This window comes from Ambystoma mexicanum, chromosome 3q (assembly GCF_040938575.1).
Source record: "Ambystoma mexicanum isolate Mex_15411 chromosome 3q, UKY_AmexF1_1, whole genome shotgun sequence".
Classification (NCBI taxonomy): Eukaryota; Metazoa; Chordata; class Amphibia; order Caudata; family Ambystomatidae; genus Ambystoma; species Ambystoma mexicanum.
The window spans coordinates 241237377-241252231 of NC_090926.1; positions in this window are offsets into that span (position 1 = coordinate 241237377).

Sequence of the window (14855 nt, forward strand, 5' to 3'; positions counted from 1 at the left end):
TTCCACCGACCCTTCCGCCCTTACCCCATTGGCCTCCGTGGACAAGACGGTGCCTGACACAGTTCAGCAGGATCCTGACCTGTCAGATGATGCACAGGGCGAGCAGGACAGCAAAGACCAGCCCCGCTCTATTAGAGCTTTTCACGACCGGGTACTGGACATGATGTGCCGATTGGATGTTCCAGTGCCCGAAACACCTGCTCCACAGGAGGGTGTGCTTTCGGGGGCGTTCACCTTGTCTCCTTCGGAGCGTACCGGCCTGTTCTTGCAGAAGGACGTTTTGGCCAGTGTGGGGCTGGGAAAAGCCCCACACTGGACTTTTTTGTCAATAAGAAAATTGACGCGCGTTACAGGCTGCATTCTTCGGAAGAAGTGGCCCTGTCATCTTGTCCGCCTCCCCTCCTCTACAGTGGTGGTCGTGGCCACTTTGCAGACCAGGCCTGCAGCATCCTCTTCTACAACGGCGACTCAGGTTCTGGAGAAAGACGACAAACTCCTAAACTCCCTTGGCAGGAAGATTTTCGCTAACTCGGCCTTGCAGCTCCGGCAGGCCAACGCGTAACTGGTGTTAGCGGGGGCGAACATGAAGATGTGGAAAGGTCTGTCAGAGCTCGAGGAGTTCATTCCGGTCGAGAAGCTAGAAGAATTTAAGGCGGGTTTATCTGACGCCAGAGTCTTGGCCCAGGATCTGCTTGAGGATGCGGCTCATCACGTCGACACGTCGGCTCGGGGCCTTATGCTGGGTGTTGACACCTCTCGACAGGCGTGGTTGCATGCCACCAAGTTCTCGAAGGAGGTACAGGTCAAGTTGTTGGACCTGCCGTTTGACGGTAAGGAGCTTTTTCATTCCACAACGGATGTGGAGCTCACCAAAATGAAGGACAGTGCCCAGACAGCTAAGTCCTTGTCAGTCCTGGTTAAAACTCCTTTCAGGACCCAGAGACTGCTGTCGCAGAGCCGGCCCTCCTCTGGTTTCAGGGGCTTCCTAGACCGGAAATCCCGCACGGTAGATACTCCTTTGGGTAATAACCGCCTCAGCCTCCTCAGGTTCTGTTGGTAACACCACTGAAAAGCCGGCCAAATGAGGGTTGTCCTCACGTGTACGAGACCCCAGTGGGTGACGCATTGCGTCTCATTGGGAGGCATGGCAGACCATCACCGAGGACAGGTGGGTCTTGTCAGTCGCTCGGGCGGGCTTCCGCTTGCCCCTACCCCCTACCCCACCCTTTAACCCTCCTTCTCAGCTGTTGGGATCGCCCTCCCTAAAAGCCGAGGTGCAGAAACTGCAGGACCTCAGAGCTGTGGAACCCGTTCCTCTTGGGAAGCGAGGGGAGGGCTTCAACTCCCGGCTGTTTACGGTGCCCAAACCCAACTAGGCTGGCCTGCGTACCATCCTAGACCTTTCCCAATTCAATCTTTTCCTACCCCAAGAGAAATTCAAGATGATCACGCCCAGCCAGATACGGTCTTCCCTGCAGATGGGCGATTGGCTCAGCGTGGTGGATCTTCACGATGCCTACATGCATATACTGATCTGGGGTCCACACAGGAGTTATCTCTGTTTCTCTGTGGGAGAGGAGCATTTCCAGTTTCGAGTGCTTCCATTTGGCCTAAGTTCGGCACCGCGTGTCTTTACGAAGATGATGTTGGTGATCGCGGCCTATTTTCATCTCTAGGGTATCCATGTATATCCGTATTTGGACCACTGGCTCTTGCGCAGCCCTTGTCCACTGAAAGCTGCCTGCAATCTTCAGTCTCTCCTTCAGCTCCTGTTCCACCTCGGGCTGTCGGTGAACTGGTGGAAATCTTCCATGACGGTCTCTCAGGACTTGATCTTCCTGGGTTTTCGCTGGAACACGATCGACTGCAGAGTGTACCTGACCGGGGACAGAATGGCGGATCTGTTGGCCACGTGTCCGATGTTTGCGCAGTCGGAGAGCATGTCGGCCTGGTGGTTCCAGACGCTTCTGGGCCTCATGGCCTCGTGCGTTTTGGCGCTTCCTCTTGCTCGCCTCAAGATGAGGCGGACTCAGGTGGCTCTTCGGAGTTCTTGGCTTCAGGCTGTGGATCCGGACTCCAAGTTGATAACGATTCCGGCTTCTATGAGAGTGGACCAGGACTGGTGGTCGCCTCTCAGCAACCTGTCGGTGGGGGTGGGGTTTCAGGACCCAGCTCCGACGGTAACGGTCACGACGGACTCCTCCCTTCTCGGGTGGGGTGCGATGTTGGATCTTCTTCAGGTCTCGGATCTTTGATCACCTCAGGACAAGCTCCTCCACATAAATCATCTGGAGCTCCTGGCGATCTTCCTAGCGCTCAAGGCGTTCAGACCGATCATAGCCAACAAGGTGGTCCGGATTTGCACGGACAATGCAGTGTCGATGTTTTACATCAACGAGCAAGGGGGCACCAAGTCTCCCCCGCTCGTGGAACTGTCCATCCAGATTTGGGAGTGGGCAGTTCAGCATGGTCTTTGGCTACTTGCATTACACATTCCCGTCCAGCTGAATGTCACGGCAGATGCCCTCAGTCGGCAGACGATAGTCAACTTATGAGTGGGAACTGAAGGCGGAGGTCCTCTCATGGATTTTCCTGTGCTGGGGTACTCCAGAAGTGGACCTCTTCGCTACGGCGGCAAACAAGAAGCTTCCTCTGTATGCCTCCAGAAACAGACTAGGAGCCTCCTCCCTGGGGGATGCTCTCGAAAATCCATGGCACAACATGAGAGCTTATGCCTTCCCACCTCTGCCTCTAGTTCATCGGACGATTTGCAAATTGAAGAACTCGGAGAACTGTTCTCTTCTGCTCATTGCCCCGTGGTGGTCGGCCAGGTTTTGGTTCTCAGAACTTCAACACCTTGTCAGTGTATCCGCCGATCAGGTTACCGATGACCCCCGATCTTCTTCACCAGGGGGAACAACAACTGTGGCACCCCTCCCCACAATCACTCAGCTTGGCGGCGTGGTGCCTGAGTTCAGGTCTTTAGAACATCTTGGCCTGTCCGTGGATAGCATGCGCATTATCCAGGCAGCCAGAAAACCTTTGACTAGGTCCCAGTATAAAAGCAAATGACTTAGGCTCTGTCATTGGTGTTTAGACAAGCAGATGGACCCAAGGCTGGCTACAATTGACACAGTACTGTCCTTTGTATCCCAACTAGCAGAGCCGGGAGTTCACGTTCTGTCATGTAGAACTTATCTTTCGGCGGTTTCCGCCTACCTATCTATGGACCAATGTTCTTATTCTCTGTCTAATCCAGTGGTTAAGAGACAGTTTGCAGGCTTGATGCGCCTTTATCCTCCGATTCGCAGTCCGCACCCGGCGTGGGATCTAAATGTGGTCCTGATGGCGTTGTGCCATAAGCCTTTTGAACCAGTGGCCATGGTGGACCTCAAACACCTCTCATGGAAGGTGTCCTTTTTGGTGGCCGTCACTTCGGCAAGGCGCGTGAGTGAACTCCAAGCTTTGTCGATGGAACATCCCTTCTTGGCTTTTCACAAGGATAAGGTGGTCCTACGGACAAACCCTGCTTTCTTGCTGAAGGTGGTTTCTGAGTTCCATCTAAACCAGTCTATTTCCTTGCCGGTCTTTTTCCCGAACCCCGCTTCAGAGACGGAAAGGGTTCTACACTGTCTGGATGTTAGAAGGGCTCTTGAGTTCTATCTTGACAGAACTTCCGAACTTAGGAGCTCTTCTCAACTGTTCGTCACCTTTGGTAATCCACAAGGTAAGCAGGCCTCTAAGGCGACCATCTTCCGATGGATCGCGGCCTGCATTACGGAGTTTTACACCGTTCAAGGGCTGACGCCTCTTAAAGGTATTCATGCACACCTGGTGCAGGGCAAGGCAGCCGCAGTTGCCTTTCTGAAATATGTCCCCTGGGAGACCATTGCAAAGGCAGCTACTTGGGCCTGGCCTCCGCATCGGCTTTTTGCAAACCTTATTGTCTAGACCTGAGTTCAAGAGCTGATGCCCAGTTTGGTCAGGCTGTGCTGAAGAACCTGTTTCAGTAAGGGGTTTTTCCATCCACCCATAGTTCCTGTAAGGAGTGCTTGGGAATCTCTCATAAGTATGGAGGAAAGGGGACGGGAAGTAGGAGTATAACCAGGTTACTCAGCGTAGTGACCACCTTACTCCTAGTCCATGGTCCCCTTTCCTCCATACGCCCGCCCGCCGTCCCCTCTAATAACGTTCCTCTGTTATTGCTAAAAGGTCTCTGACCTGGTGATAGAAAAGGACTGATGGGCGATGCGCGGTGCAGAGCCGAGATGGGCGGGGTTACGGCCGCGTGCCGGGCCCCGCGTAGAAAGAGAGGAAGGGCTAAAACATTTTTTAGAAATTTTTTTGGATGCTTTTACAAAGCGCTCCGGTCCCGTCCCACAGGACGGAGCGATGTCCCATAAGTATGTAGGAAAGGGGACTATGGACTAGAATTAAGGTGGTCACTACGGTGAGTAACCTGGTTATTCAGACAGGTGGCACCGTGAGCAAGCCACAGAGCATTTTCTTTTGTCATACTTTCTAAGTTTGCTTTTTAAAAATGTCACCTTCAAGGACATCTTTATTGGATTTGTAAACACTATGGGAATGATTTACAAAAGCGTTTTACAATGGCGCAATCCCACTTCTAAAAGCAACTTATTTAATCAATATAGCTACAACTCTTATAATAATAATAACACTATATTTCATATTTAAAAGACAGCAATGCAATTTGATCTATCTGGCTTTTGTTTTCCAGTTTTCCCTCAGTAGAATACATTTTGGCCCCAAACGAATTATTCCTACATAAGAAGCCCCACACACAGGAATACCCAAGGAGAGAGCTGGGCAGCTTTACATGTGAAGAGGAAAGTAACGCTGCTGCTGAATGGCAGGCAGCAGTTCCTGACTCCTATCAGTTGGTTCCAAGTCTTTTTTGTACCCTGCAAGGAGGAACTTGGGACCCTTTCTCTGCTCTTTGAAGGATTTAACACTTGTGTTTTATCACATTTAGAGCACAATTCTTAGCTTCGCTCAACGTCCCCTGCAAGGACCTTTTAAGTGAAGGAAGGTAGGTATTTTTCCGGGTTTTCTACACAAGCTTCTTTGTCTTCGGCCTAAATTATGTCACTTTGGAATCAATATGCCTCCCTATGGTGGCACCATGTCTAAAAAGATGGCCATGCTCTCTGCATTGATTGTCTACAGTATAACCATTAAGTTAAATAGTATCCCGTTTGTCTAAAAATATTTTACCCGCAGGCTCAAGGACAAGGAAGGGATTAAGCTGAGGGCACAATTTGAGAGGACAAGGCATTATTTTTTTTTTTTTTTTTTAAACTTTATTTAACAATCGTGGTGGTACACTTACTACACAACATAACATACCATAGCATTTCACATTCCGTTTCTCCAATATCGGAACTTGGTTACAGTGGAACGATTTTACACACTTGGCACAGTAACAGTTCCCCCGGGGCTGTTTCCAGCCGACCCCAATTCACACAAGTATACCCTGAATGGGCCCCATATGTCCTTGGGTTTGCATGTACCTGGCAAGGACATTATGTAATGTTCTTCACATTCGTTGACATAGGCCAGCTCTTTAAGGAAGTGGTTTGCACTCGGGGCGTTCGTGCTTTTCCATTGTTGCAATATACATTTTTTGGCCACTGCGCACGCAACGTTGAATAATCGCCGGGCCACTACTGAGATCTTACCAATGTCACCAAATATATATTTCTGAGGAGCTAGGTCCGCTGGAATCTGTGTAATATCTTCTAGGATGGATGCCACTTCACCCCAGAACTTGTATATGAGTGGGCACCTCCAATACATGTGGAATGAGTCGGCCTGTTCGTCTCCACATTTCAGGCACCTGCTCGATCCATCTCGTATAAATTTCGCTACCTTCTGAGGGGTATAATGTAACTTATTTAACACCTTAAATTGGATTTGGCGGAGACCCGCGTTGATGGAGACTCCTTTTGTCAGAGCACAATATTTCTCCCATTTCTCGTTCGGGATCTTGATCCCCAGGTCAGATTCCCATGTCAGTCTGATCCTGTTTGTTGTGGGTGTGTTTGCCTGCATAACTGCATATAGCCCCGAGACACTAACTCCCCCTTGGGCAGTCAACACATCCAGGCATGGATGGGTAGGTGGTTCCTCCGGGAACAGAGGCCATCTAGCTTTAAAAGATAGTCGCATGCGATGGTATTGCAATATTTTCAGCGGATCTCTTCCCATCCCTACTTTAAATTCCTCTAAAGTTATGAACTTGCCATTAGGGTATATGTCCCGGAGTTTAAACTCACCATCTGGGTCCCAGTTTGTGCGGATACCCGGATCGTAGGACGGTGCTATACCGGGAAAGTTCCAGAAGGGTGCTTCCGGGCAGTAAGGGGCTACTATTCCAAGCCTGCCGAAGAGTCTAGACCACGCGTGTACTGTAACGCTAACCGGGTGGAATGGGCAGTCATCCTTATGTTTTTTATTAAAGATTATGGACCTTATATCGGTAGGGAGAGCGGCGTGCTTTTCGATAACAACATGTGGGGAGGTGTCCAGGTCGTCGTACCAGTATTTGATAAATTGGGCCTGTGCTACAAGGTAATATAATTCGAAATCCGGGGCAGCTATTCCCCCCTTGTCATAAGGTTCCACCATCTTTTCCCATTTCATCCTGGCCGTGTTCCCTCCCCAGACAAATTCCACCGCCAGTGATCGGAGGGTTGCAAAAAACTGTGCCCCCGGCCACAGCGGAATGTTGGTGAATATGTATAGCAATTTCGGGAGTATTACCATTTTTAGTATGGCCACTCGACCAACGAGAGAAATGGGAAGCCGTGTCCACAACTTAAGTTTAGCAGATATGTTGTCTAATAGCTGATCATGGTTGTCAGCATAAAGAGAGGCTGCTCCAGTGGACACCACTATTCCCAGATATCTCAGCTTGGCGGGGGACCATTGCAAACCATATGTGTTGGTTGGGCATCTCGTGGCGGGGGTTAAGGGGAATATCTCGGATTTAGACCTGTTGGTTCTGTAGCCCGAGTACTCGGCAAACTCATGTATTGTCTCTATCGCAGGGCCTAAATGTACATCTGGTTCTCTAATATATAACAGTGTGTCGTCTGCATATAAGGATATGGATTGAGTCAGACCTGCCATTTTTATGCCCCTCTGCCCCTGATGCTCCCTGATTGCTGCTGCAACCGGTTCCATCGTGAGGGCGAACAATATAGGGGAAAATGGACATCCCTGTCGCGTGCCCCTGCCCAGCTTAAACCAGTCAGACAGCACGCGGTTGGTTAGCACTCTGGCGCCCGGGTCCGAGTATAACAGCCCAACACATCTTAGAAAGTAGGGACCTATACCAAATTTATTTAGCACCCTGAACAGGTAAAGCCATGACACCGTGTCAAACGCCTTTTCAGCGTCTAGTGAGACTGCCACTGCCTGGGCCTCCGGTTTTATCTGGGCCATTATACCGAACAGCCTCCTAAGGTTGAGGGCCGTCGATCTGGTAGGGATGAAGCCGCACTGATCAGGGTGTATCAACGTGGGCATGTGTGGGAGAAGTCTAGTGGCCAGGATTTTAGCAAAAATTTTTGCATCACAATTAAGTAAAGAAAGGGGGCGGTAAGAGGACATCTCACTGGATGGTCGCCTGGGTTTCAGCAATACTGTGATTATGGCTTCTCTCATTGATGGCGGGAGAGTACCCACCTCCACAGCCTCCTCCCACACCGACAGCAACACCGGGGTTAGTTCCTCACTAAGCTCCTTGTAGAATTCTGCACCAAGCCCGTCCGAGCCCGGCGCCTTCCCGTTGGCCAAAGATTTTATCGCATCGGCGATTTCCTCAGTGGTCAAGGGTTGGTCCATTGCCAGCTTGTATTCGGAGGGTAGCGACGGGAGGGTGATGCCACGGAGGTATGCCTCCACCTCCTCGGGCGTTTTCGAGTCATGATTAGAGTATAGATTAGAGTAGAACCGGGTGAATTCCCTATTTATCCCCTCCTCACTGGTGACCACTGAACCGTCCTCCAACAGTATGCTGGAAATCGGTGTGTGTTGCCTCTCAGCTTTCAACAAGTTGGCTAGAGTGCGTCCCGCTCTGTTGCCCTCACCATATCTGCGTGCTCTGCTGGGGGTTGACATGTACAATAATTCTCTGTTAGCCAGTTTGTTGAATTCTAGCAGATTACGATTGATGTCCGAAAGGGTTTCTCTATCGTGTTTTTTAGTGTATCTAGCCTCCAGGTTCGTCAGGCGTTTCTCCACTTCCTCGAGCTCTATCCGAACCGCCTTCAACATACCCGAGGACTTAGAAAGCAGTATACCTCTCACCCAAGCCTTAAAGGCCTCCCATAGAGTGTGGCAGCTATTCACTGAACCCCTGTTGGTGTCGAGGAAATGCCCCACCTCTATATGTAAAGACTCCACTACCTCTGGGTCGCTGAGGATATTTGGTGGCATCCTCCATCTTCTGGCGGGGGGTGTTATGTTTTCTAGCGTGATTGTCATCATAACAGGGGAGTGGTCTGAAAAAGTACGGGGAAGTATTTCGCAGCTGTCTAACTGGTGTATGAGGCTTAGAGAAACCAGCCAATAATCTATCCTGGACTCTGAATCATGTACCGACGAATAAAATGTGTATTGTCTCCTACATGGATGCAGTGTTCTCCAGGAGTCAACCAGTGCCATTTGTGACAAGATCTGCGACAGCATCTCTGCCGCTCTGGAGGGTGTCCGGCGTTTTGTGCTGGAGCGATCCAGCGTGGTGTCAAGGATGGTGTTGAAGTCTCCCCCCCACAAAATGTGTTCATTACCCGTGCATCCTATTTCAAGTGCCACAGTTACATAGAAGTCGGGATCGTCCAGATTTGGCCCATACGTGTTCACCAGCACCACCTCCCTTCCCGCTATACTCCCCCATACTATGACAAAACGACCCAACATGTCCACTTTACTTTTCCCACATCGAAACCCAACCGAGGGATGTATGAGGGTTAGGACCCCTCTCGCCTGTGTGGAGTATTCCGTATAGTATCGGTTATGACCCCAGTTCTTCAAGAAGGCCGTGTTAACTTTGCGAAGTGCATGAGTTTCTTGCAGCATGATCACTTGTGGGCAGTGTCTAGTAATATAGGCTCCCAACTTTCTTGATTTAGCTAGATTGTTCAGGCCCCTAACGTTCCAAGTAAGTAGTCTCAACTTCAATCTCTTATCTTTTACTCCGTTACATGCCATCTCTGTGTGTTAGACTCATCATATTCATTCCGATCGTCCCAGAACGGATGTCCTGTGTAGCGTTGTGTCCACCACTTTTAACTTGAAACACCCTCCCAACTGAGCTCCCCCAACTCCCCAAGCTCCTTACATGAGTCCCGTATATCCCAACATAAATGGTTTTATCCCACCCTGTTGGATCCCTCCCCACATCATCCACCCCAACTTGACGATGTTGCCCAATAACATTCGGGACTTCCCCGATGGGCATACCCCTGAAATAACCTTGGAACTTTCCTGAGGGTAGCTGCCGTCGCTGTCCGACCACCCTGTCGGGGGCTCACGGCCCGGTCCTACCTTAAGTTTATGTCCAGGCCATTCTTTGTGTTGAGACATGTTTCCCGGCGGCATAGTACGACAGTGCAGGCCTTTCAGTCTGCCGCTTCCAGTCCCTCTGCCCCTGGCTGGTTTCCGGCGTTTTTATCGTGTGTTCTGTCCCTGGGAGGGAGAGGGATAGAGGCCTCCACGTATGCCATGGCTTCTTTGGGGTTTTCGAAGAAATGGGCCCTACCTCCATGTTGAATTCTGATCTTCGCGGGAAAAATCAGGGCATAGGGCACATTCCGCATCCGGAGTTGTCTTTTTACCGGCTCATAGGATCTGCGTTGAGCCTGCACTCCAGCGGAGAAGTCAGGGTAAATGTGGATCCTGTCATGCTCGAAGTGTAACGTGCCTTTCTCCCTGGAGAGCCGGAGGATTGCGTCTCTGTCTCGATAGTTGAGGATGCGTGCTATAATGGTACGCGGTGGTGCTCCGGGCTTCGGCGGTGGCGCCAGGATGCGGTGGGCCCTTTCGACCAGAAAATGTTCCGAGAGAGAGTCAGAACCAAGGATAGTTTTCAAAAGGTGTTCCACCTGCCGCTCCATGTCCCCTTTGCCGAAGGTCTCCGCTACTCCGACGATTCGTATGTTGTTCCTGCGGGATCTGGATTCCAAATCGTCGCACTTACTCTGGGTTCTCCGCAGTTCAGATTGGAGTAGGGCTATATCTCGGCCATGTTGGGATATCGTATCTTCGCTTGCACTGATTCTGTTTTCTGTATCCGTTATTCGCGCACTCTCCTTCTCTACTCTGGCCTTCAAGGATCCAATCGTTGCCACTATGTCATCCAGCTTGACATTGACGGCCATGAACCCGTTCTGGACCATCGTCGCCAGGCGTTCCAAGGGGTCCTCTTCCTGCCTGTCCGGGGGGTGCTGCGACCCACCAGACACCCCGCATGCTTGAGAATTAGCGAAGGAGTCCATTGGGCCCACCTTTTTGCCTCCTGCCCCCTTCCTTTCAGTGCGGCCCATATAGGATGGTGAGCGACCCTAAAGTGGGTTATGTCCTCCCTTGGAGGCCAGTTGCACTACGAGTTGTTTTCTGCGACGCGTGGCTACTTCCGTGTATTTTGGGCCACGTAATGTGCCTGTAGAGGATGAGGGAGGCGATGGGGGCCCGTACTCACTTACGTCGCCGGAACGGCGGTATTATCGGCCGCGCTCCTCACGACTCCGGAAGAGGCCGCTAGGCAGAAGGTCCGGGTCTCGTGCCGCTGTGCTCACCAGCACTCCAACGGCGTGCCCCCAGTCGTGCCCCCCTCCTCCCTTGAGCACCGATCAGCAAAACCGGGCCGTCGTTGGTTCTTCCAGGAGGTTCCACGCCTCTCTTCCCTCTCCGCCGTGCCCCTCCCCCACTGCGGCCTGTCCCTCCTGCGGCCTCTAGTGGTTCTGCCGCGGAGCCGTCGGCCGGCGACGCCGCCTCTTCCCAGCCGGTGCTTCTTTCGATTCAGGATTTCTCGGCCGAACAGCTGCGATTTTGTCCAATTTTTGGAGGGTGTCTGCAGGAGATCTCTCGCCACTGGAAACTTCAACTTCTTCGTGTGTAGAACGGTTCAGGAAGGATATTTATTCAAAGGATTTTCTGGCCGAGCCGGAGCTCTCCCTTCAGGCGGCCATTTGCTTTGCGCGCAAGCCACGCCCCCCTGACAAGGCATTATTTTGAGTCTGCTTATAAGGCACATCAGCAACTATGTAAAGAGGGAACATTTTCAGGAAGCTTGGAATGCTTACAGAGAACTGGTTCAGGGATTCTTAGGATCTTTAAGGCTAGTGGGGATAGGGGGAAGATGGCGCTAGCGCCATCCCTCTCTATCTCAACTTCGCCGGCCTCTTGCCACACCCCTTACCTAGTCGCCCCTAGACATGGTTCGTGTTAGTGAACGGTGACCCCTGTCTGTCTGCTCGTCTGACAATTTCTAGATGCTGTGTCCCTAAGTGATGGCTGCCTAACTCCATAGGGGCTTTCTAACTGTCCCTCGCCTAGCTCCGCCTAGTGTTCTAAGGGATTTCGGTGCCTCCTTCCACACAGTTCCAACTGCTCGGCACACAACCATAATCTCACCTGGCCCTCTTCTACTCTGATGTCTCATGATGTTCTCCTCCCCACCACTCTACTTTCCCTCTGATGTTACACTCGGCCTTCTGTGATTTATCCAATGGTTTCATCACTCCTTTCCCCGCAGTGACCTCTCACCATGTGGCCAGGGGATGGCAGCTGCTACCTGATCCTGACACTAGGGGCGGCTATATGAGGGAGTATCACATGGGGGGAGACAGCCTCCAGGAGAGTAGCAAAGCACCATCGGACAAGGCATGGTATTCCCCTTCCTCTCTTGAGGATGCCTGATCCATACACAGTGCTTTAATGGCATATTATTACACTTCCCCTCATCCACCTAGTAGGGCTACTGAAGACCTAACAGGATCTGTATCTAAGCCATCAAAATCTGACCTATCCTCTAATACTCAGGAAAACATCTTCTCAGGCTGTAACTACAAGTTATTCAGAATTAACTTGCCCTTAAAGACCACTGAGAACACTTACCCAGACTTTACATGTAAAATATCAAGCATGGACATCCTCAGACCACGAGGGGGCACAGAAGAAGATGGTCGCGTAAGAGAGGAGGTCTGCGCTTGGCCTTGAAAAGCAGTATTATTGAGGACCCGATATGACTAGCGGGGACACCTGCAAGGTTCCCGGAGTGTCGAGTTGTCGAGCCTCCACCCCCAGATCCCTGACTGCGGTGCAAACTCTGAGGGATAGACCGGGTCCCGGACCACTGCGAGGACGCAATCATGGGAGTGCAGACCGATAAACAGAGGGACCCGCAGGCACGCCCACGACCTACAGAAAGGCCTGCAGTGGTGACACAGGGAAGACTGGAGCTGGGGCTGCAAACCCGCCCTCTTAACCCCCCCCACAGGCCTAGTGGATGATAAGAAGCACCAGCACTGTTGAGCACCTGCCGGAGAGGGTGACGTGGAGAGGACCCGGTGGAGGTGGCGCCCCTTCCCCCCCAATACACTGCTGTAGAAGGCGGGAGGTGGTCCCATTACGCCCCGGGCTCTGTGGCAGCACCCGGCCCAAAGCGGCCTCAGGAGGAGCTGGGACTGTGGCCCGGACCAGCTGGAAGTGGGCCTTGACATCTGGCAATGCTGCAACAAGACGTGCAGACCCCTGGGCGAACCGTGAGGAGCACACAAGTCCGGCAGAGGCCTGTGAGAGGTGAGACAGCGGGAGAGTGCGGCAGTGGCCCAGACAGGACCCGAGCCAGGTGGGGGCCCCAGACCCACAGTGCTCCGTGGCAGAGGAGCGCAAGAGTGGCCTGGTTCCACTGAGATAGCCACCCGGACCCCCAGCAAAGATGCAACGAAGGAGGCCATATCTCGGTGAAGACTTGGGAGAGCACACAGTCCTGCAGAGGACTTACAAGAGGTGAGGAGTGGTCCGCCTAGGTGGGGCCCCAGAAAAGACTTAGGAGTGGCCTTGCCGCACAGAGAAGTGAGGACACCCTGCATACCTGACAAGGCAGAGCAAGAGGGAGGCAAGGGCCGAAGACAAACCCCACCGGAGAGGGCACCATGGCAGGGGCTGCTGGGGCTGGACATGAGATTGGGGCCCTTGGTGGCATACACCAGGATGCCCATGCTATCCTCACAGAGCTATGAGCATTTCTGGCAGATGTACAGGGTTCACTGAGGGCCCTCACGAAAAGAGTCGTAAAAGTGGAGGACTTGGTGGAGGCACTAGAGCACACGCAGCGCGCAGCAGACACAGTGGACGTTGAGGATGAGATGAGGCTGAATGAGCTCGAACGCAGGGACAGAGGTCCGGTGCAAGGTGGATGATGTTGAAAACAGGGAAAGGAGGAACAACCTGCGCATTTGGGGCCTCCCCGGCAGGGACACGGAAATGCCATGGATCTGGAGAAGTCCCTGCAGCAGATGCTGCGCAAGCTACTGGCGGCCCCAGCAGAGAGGGCCATCAAATTTCATAGGGTCCACCATGACGCAGGGTCTGGCGATGGACCAAGCTCAGTTGTAGCAAAGTGGCACTATTAGAGTGACAAGGAAGAAATCTTGCAAAAGGCTCACGAGCTGGGCATGATAGAATGGTAGAAATCTATCAAGACCCATCGGTTTATACCCTGGACCAACGTTGAAAATGCAGATCCGTGGCGAGATGGCTCCAAGGAAAGGGGTGAGATATTGCTGGCGCCTCCCCTTCGCCCTGGCCTTTGAGCTTAAGGGGGAGAATTACATCTTACATCTAGGAGAAGAAGCGGATAGCCTCCTTAAGGAATTGCAGAGTGAAGAAGTGCAACCAGAAAGGGAAAGGCAACACTAGCTGAGGGAATGTTTCAAGAGTGCATTTGCCAAGCCTAAGGATCACAGGAAGGAGGGGAGCTCAAGACTAACAAGAAAGTCCAGGTTGCGGCTGTCACCACCTCTGAAATGAACGGGGACGATGAAAATGTGACCCAATGGAGGGGCTATGAACACGTCTGTTGTCCTCCCGCTGACTTGTCGGGGTAGAGGAGGTGAGGCCCCACATACCCTAGTGATCCAGGTGTCTCTACCTAGTTGGGCTATATGCCCTGAGTTTTCACGGTCTGATTGTGGAAGTTTTGTCATGGGATAGGGAGGGTGGATAGGGTGACGGGAAGGGACAAAGGAAGGGTGGGTCCAGCACACACAGGGGGGGAGCAGCGGGTGCCCCAAGCCGGGCGGAGGCTTCTGATATAGAAGAATTACCCATAAAAGGAAATGGTTGAGCTAAAAGTGGCAACCCTTTATATTAAGGGTCTTAACTCCCTAAACAAACGGTCTATGGGCAACTATCTGGGTACAAAGTGAATCGTAATAAATCAGTGGTCCACCCCGGTGGCACCTGAGAGGGATCAGACTGGAGAGTACACAAATGGACTGGGGTAATGTTAGATGCAATAGGTTTCGGTACCTAGGGCTGGAGATCCTGAGGGACCTTGGTAATCTATTCAGTAAAAATGTCCCTCCTTATGGGATAAAGTTAAGACAGATCTAGATCGATGGTCCAGGCTTAACCTGTCCTGGATGGCTAGACTTAATTGTATGAAGATGATAGTCCTCCGAAATTTCTCTTCCTGTTCCAAATGCTCCTGGTAATGGTTCTCTGGCCTTCTTAGAGGCAGTGAAACGCAGACTTTTGCAGTTCTTGTGGGCAGGGAAAAAGCCCAGGATAGCGTATAAGACACTTACACTTATGAGGGA